Consider the following 6496-nt stretch of genomic DNA (forward strand, 5'->3'; position numbering starts at 1 on the left):
GGATTGTAAATCATATCCAGGAACTGGCACAAACTCAGATAACAACAACATAATGATGATGTAGATTAGACTGAAGTAGGCAGTTCAGCTGTGGAAGAGTGTAGATCCCTTGAAAGAGCAATCACAGGTGAAGGCAAGAAAAATATAGGTGCTACCAAGGCAACTGCGAAGAATTCTTGGGAGACGGATGAAATACAATACGTCAACTGATCGATGAAAGAAGAAACTACGAAAATGTCCCCAGAAATACAGGAATACAGCAACATACATCACTCAGATGTGAAATAAATGGTAAATGCTGGGAGGGCAATGTAAATGGATGCAGGAAACATGTGAAGAAATTGAAAAAGAAATGACTGTCGAAAGGACTGCCTCAGCATACAAAAAAGTTAGAAGAAGCAAGGGATGGTAACATTAAGAGCATAATGGGAATTTCACTGTTAAACCGCAGAGGAGAGAGCAGATGGCTGGGAAGAGTATATCGAAGGTCTCTAGGAGGAGCAGCAACTGTCTGATGACAGAAGGCAGAAAGATTGGATGATAGATAACATTCTATTGGAGTTTCTAAAATCAGTATGATTTCATGCTTATGTGTAGAATCTGCGAGACAGGCAACGTACTATCATACTTCCGAAAAATTTCATCCCTTCCGTTCTGAAGATTGCAAGAGGCGACGAGTGCCAGTATTATCGCACAATCAGCTTCACAGCTCATGCATCCAAGTTGATGACAAGAATAATATACAGAAGAATGGAAAAGAAAATTGAGGATCTGCTTCATGATGATCAGCGTGGCTTTAGGAAAGCCAAATAATCGAGAAAAGTAGCTCTGACGTCGCGTTTGATGATGGTTACGAGACTCAAGAAAACTGAAGACGTGTTCACGGAATCCGCCGACCCTCAAAAAGCTTTCGGCGATGTAAAGTGGTGCAAGATGTTGAAATTCTGGGGAAACTAATAGAAAGCTATAGGGAAAAACGAGTAAAATACAGTGTGAACAAGAGCAAAGAAGGAATAATGAGAATGGAAGATGAAGGACGAAGTGCTCAGATTAAAAATGGATTGAAACAGGAATGCGCTGTCTTCCGTTCCCACTGTTCAATCCATGCGGAAATAAAAGGAAGGCTGAAAAGCGGTATTAAATTTCAGGGTGAAAGGATATCAATAATAAGATTCGTTGATGACATTGCTATCCTCACTGAAGGTGTAAAAGAGTTACAAGATCTGTCGCATGGAATGAACAGTGTAATGAGTACAGAATATGTACTAAGAGTAAACCGAAAAAAGACGAAGGTAAAGAGAAGTAACAGATAATGGGAAGTAGCAGGCATGAGAATAGCAGGAAACGTAACATCATAATGGGTGATCAGAAGTTAAGGAATTCTGTTGCCTTGGAAGCAAAATAACCCATGACGGATGAAGCAAGGAGGACATAAAAAGTTGACTAACACAGCAAAGAGGGTATTCCTACCCAAAAGAAGCCTACTAGTATCACACATAGGCCTTAATTCGACGAACAAATTTCTGAGGGTGTACGTTTTGAGCACAGCATTGTATGATAGAGAATTACGGATTGTGGGAAAACCGGAACAGAAGAGAATCGAATCGTCTGAGATATGGCGCTACAGAAGAACACTGATAAGGTAAGGAATGCGTAGATTCTGCCCACACTGGTCGAAGAAAAGAACGTATGGAAAATATTGAGAATAAGAAGGTACTGGATGATAGGAATAACTTCGATGGTACTATAATGTGCTGGGCTACCACTTGGTTGGGTGACCATCCGGTCTGCCGAGCGCTGTTGGCAAACGGGGTGCATTCAGCCCTTGTGAGGCAAGCTGAGGAGCTACGTGATTGAGAAGTAGCACCTCCGGTCTCGTAACGTGACATACGACCTGGAGAGCGGTGAGCTGACCTTATGCCCCACGATATCCGCATCCAGCGACGCCTTTGGGCTGAGGATGACGCGGTGGCCGGTCGGTACCTTTGGGCCTTCATGGCCTGTTCGGGGGAGTTTAGTTTTCATGTGAGGGCGTAGGGTGCAAGTGCTGCTCTAGGATGAAGAGGTTGGCACAGGAGAGGAATTCTTGGCGGACCGCATCAAACCAGTCGGAAGACTGATGACAAAAAAAAGGAGCTATCCGCCTATATCATTAAATAGATTCAGAAAAAAGCTTTAGACCGTGTTCATTGTGATACTCTCATTGGGATTCTGGTCGTATCTATCCATATTCTTCCATATTCTGTCTTCTTCTATCTCTCTTGTATCTATATATAAGGAAATTGAAGTCTGGCCAGCAAAATCTTTTCACTCATCCCCGTTATATATACCCTAATCCGTGGCATTTCTCTTTTTAGATTTTCTACTTTTCCTATTAGGTTCAAAACTCTGACATTCCTTGGTTCGACAATCGTTGGTTATTCCATCTTTTTGTCACCTCCTCTGTAGCAGTCCTATCCTGGAGATGCAGAAGGGGGACTAAACCAGAATCTTTTGCCAGTGGAGAGATCATGACACTTTCTGCAGTATAAGCATGTGTATTCACTTACGTGTCTTTAATGCAGTGGTTTCATTGCCTTCTGCATCTTCAAGCTGTTGATCATTATTGATTCCTCCAACTTTTAGGGGCATTTTTTCCATCCCAAGAGCAAGAGAGTCCCCTGAACCTCTATTCGTTCCTCTGCCCTCTTTGACAAGGCTGTCGGTATAATACGGTTGACGTCTCACGCCGGAACTCTTCGCCGCCATTGCTGAAGTTTTTCATTGAAAATCTGAGCATTGTCTAGGTTAGAATCCAGTACGCAGGACATTTTGATTACAAGTCAAGGACGCCATCCGCGCAGAAATGAGGAATGCAAAGAACTACAATCAAGAGGACTTATTACCAGAGTCCTCAGAAGGCGGGCCAGAGACTTGAGCGGCGGCAGCGCAGGTGATGCTTAGTAAGTCGTAGTGCATGATAAGCGCGTCCAGCCACAGCGCCTTAACTGGCGTATAACAGGAGTGCACGCCAACTGTGATAGCAGTGCTAGCGCCCACACACGTACTCCGAATGTGGGCGTGTGTGGCGGCCGCGGCGGACGTAACTGCAAAATTCTCCGCCAGGGCGGCGCTGTGGTAAATCACCAGCTGCTCGAAAACAATGGCCGCGCTGCCGGAGAGGCGCCAACAGTTTTTTCATTACGCCGCTGCTCTTCGCAGCCCTCACACCCCTCTTTCCTTGCACACAATCGCGCAAGAGCACACACGGACACGCCCTTCTCTTTCCGAGTCTGCCACTCGCCATTTTTTCTCGCCCGCGCGCCCGTCGGGAGGATTAGTGCCTGGACGGCGCAGGGAATATTGAATTTGGAACACGTTCTGCGGCTGTGGCTGGGCGCACGTAAAAGATCGCCAGCCGCGTCCCGACCACCCTCCCTGGCCCCGAATCGCTGCAGCGGTATTTAGCTTCCCGCTACGTGGCGACCATCTTAAAATGTAGGTGGCGCTGCGGGCCGAAGCAATTTCTGTGCATTTTAAACAGACACCTGGAGACGACAGGAAAGCCGTTCTGGCCAAGTTCTTTTTCTTTTTTATCTGAGAATAAAACAGAGGAGTTTACAAAGGGAGTAGTCCATGCACTAGGCAGTGACGCATATCGCCAAAATATTAGACCGCTCCAAGACGTTAGACGTTAGTCACTGAAAAATTCTGCCGAGGAATCTAGAACCATAAGAGATAAGAGAAGAAGTTGCCACCTCTCCCCTCACTAATCGGTTAATGTGACAATATAACCGTGATCGCATATACCTAATGGCTTTGATCTCGGACAAGGCTGTCGTCTGCGAAGCAAATTTGACCTATTAGTGGAGAGAAGTGTACAACAAGTTGTACTAATGATCAACCTATTTTACTCCTGTACCTTTCTACTTATTTGGATTTGGTTTAACTCTTAAACAGCATCACCCACATAGATATGAAACGAACATGGGTACTACATGACTTGAAGAGTCCACAACAAAACTAACTAAAATAATGGTTCAAATGGCTCTGAGCACTATGGGATTTAACTTCTGAGGTCATCAGTCCCCTAGAACTTAGAACTACTTAAACCTAACTAACCTAAGGACATACAGACATCCATGCCCGAGGCAGGATTCGAACCTGCGACCGTTCCAGACTGTAGCGCCTAGAACCGCTCAGCCACTCCGGCCGGCTATCTGAAATAATGCATAAATTAATTAGTACAGTCGCCAGTCTAGTTGGGCACTGTCTGTTCTGTACCTGAACAATAATGCGGACAGCAATGAATACGTCGGAGTTTGGATGTACGTGTTTGTGAGCAGAAGGTTAATACACGTTTCCGACAACACAAGTATTATTATTATTATTATTATTACGTAGTATTCTGCCTAGTGGCAGGTCCATGTCTTCGTATGGAGAATTTCTGATTCCACTGTTCCCTGTCTTCAGCTTCTTCCTTCAGTCTGTTGTATCTCCTTCCATCTTTCATGTCGTCCAGACGTTGAATTCTTCTTCTCCCTCGTCCTGCGTTTCATCTGAACTTCCCTTCGATGACATCATGTATGAGTCCCTCGTGTCTAAGTACAGTCCAATCCAGTTGTCCCTCCTCTGAAAACTTGTACGCAGAATACTTCACTTCTCTCCTACTCTTCGCAGTACATCGTCATTTTTTATGCGATTTGTCCACTTGATCTTTTCCATTCTCCTCCAGTACCACATTTGAAAGCTCTCTAAGTATTTTTTTCTCCTTCCTTCTCATGGTCCATGTCTCTGCTCCATGCAGTGCAATGCTCCAAATGTAGCACTTTGTCAGTTTTTTCCTCAATGCCAAACTCAAGCTGCTGGTCAGCAGAGTCCTCTTCTTGTTGAAAGCAGCTTTGTCCATGGCGATTCTTGCTCGGATTTCGTTGGTGCAGTGGACATCCTTTGTGATAAAACTTCCCAGGTACTTGAACTGATTCACATTTTCCAGTTCCCGATTGTCAAAAGTTATCTTCAAGTGTTTATCACGATTTGATAAGCGCATCACTTTTGATTTTTCGATGTTGATTTCCATGCCGTATTTTCTTCCCGTTTCCACCAAATTGTTCATCATGTGTTGCAACTGTCTCTGATATTTGGCGAGCACTACCAGATCGTCTGCTCACTTGATGGTGTTGATGAGACGTCCTCCTACTTTGAAGTTTCCACATCCTTTTAGCGCTTCTCTCGCCAGTATTTCTCCATACAGGTTGAAGAGACTTGGGGACAGACAACATCCTTGTCTCATTCCCCTTCCTATTTCCACACTGTTAGTTTCTCCATAGTTCAGTCGTACCTTTACCCTTTGTCCCAGGTACAAGTTCCTTATAAGTCTCTGATCTCTCCAGTTGACCTGGAAAAAGGTACTGAAACTCGTTATTAAAAAATAAATGATTGACTGGAGGTAGCTCTTTTCTCACGAGAATAACTTACGTAAACTCAGATAAACGTTTACTTACTTGTGTTAGATTCCTGGACATAGCAAGCTACGTACTTTGAGTAGTTGGTAATTAGTATGGACACTTACTGCATCAAATAAACAACTGTTGGCTTCTAATAGCTTGACAACTCCAAAATACGTATCATGCCAGTGAGTAGTAACTTACCTCTGGAGCAGTTAGTGTGTCAGCTCTTTCTCATGACCGCACTTTCCCACAGTGTGATCGGTCACGATCGCCTATTTAGGAGCATGCGGAACAATTCTAAGAGGGATCCTCTAAAACCTCATTCCTTTCCCCCATTTGCTCCTATTCCTCGAACATATCCGCATACTCTACACTTCCCGCCGCCTTGATCCCCCTGATCTCCTGGTTGCTCCTCTCCTCTCCAACCCCCACCCTCTGCCACACTTTCACTGATGTGTCCCCCATACCTTCCATCTCTACACCCTTCATCTCCTTTCCCAAGGTGGCTTCTGTCAACTCCCCCTCCCAGATGATGCCCTCTCTCCCTCCATTTATCCCTCCTATGAACTCTGATCCTCACCTCCCTCCTTTCCTTTGTCCTTTTCCCGGGCTCCCTCTTCCCCTCCCCTCCCCCCCACACCATCCTGTTTTTTCCCACCTATTCTCTCTGTGCCTCACTTCTCTCCCCCAAGTCCCTTTGCGTTTCCCTTCCTCTGCCTTTCCCCATTCCCTCTCACATTTACCCCCTTCTGAGTCCTCTCCCTTTGTTGTTGTCCCCCTCGCCTTTCGTTTTTTCCTCTCCTCGCCCTTTTTCTTCCCCGTCTCCTGTCCAGGTCCCCCCACCCATCTGCCCTTGCTTGTGGAGTGTCTTCTTCATGTCGACTTTTCAGTGCAGTGTTCCTAGTGATTGTTAAGTGTTGTGCGTCTTTTCCGAAGTGTTGCAAATGGACATGCCGTCACAGGGTGTGATTTATTTATATCTCTCGTGAACAGAATCCAGACTGTCGACGTGTTTTTGTAATAGCCTGCCTACTTTTTCTCTGTCTGCTTCCTGTGTATTTTATCAT

Source organism: Schistocerca serialis, chromosome 6 (assembly GCF_023864345.2).
Source record: "Schistocerca serialis cubense isolate TAMUIC-IGC-003099 chromosome 6, iqSchSeri2.2, whole genome shotgun sequence".
Taxonomy (NCBI): Eukaryota; Metazoa; Arthropoda; class Insecta; order Orthoptera; family Acrididae; genus Schistocerca; species Schistocerca serialis.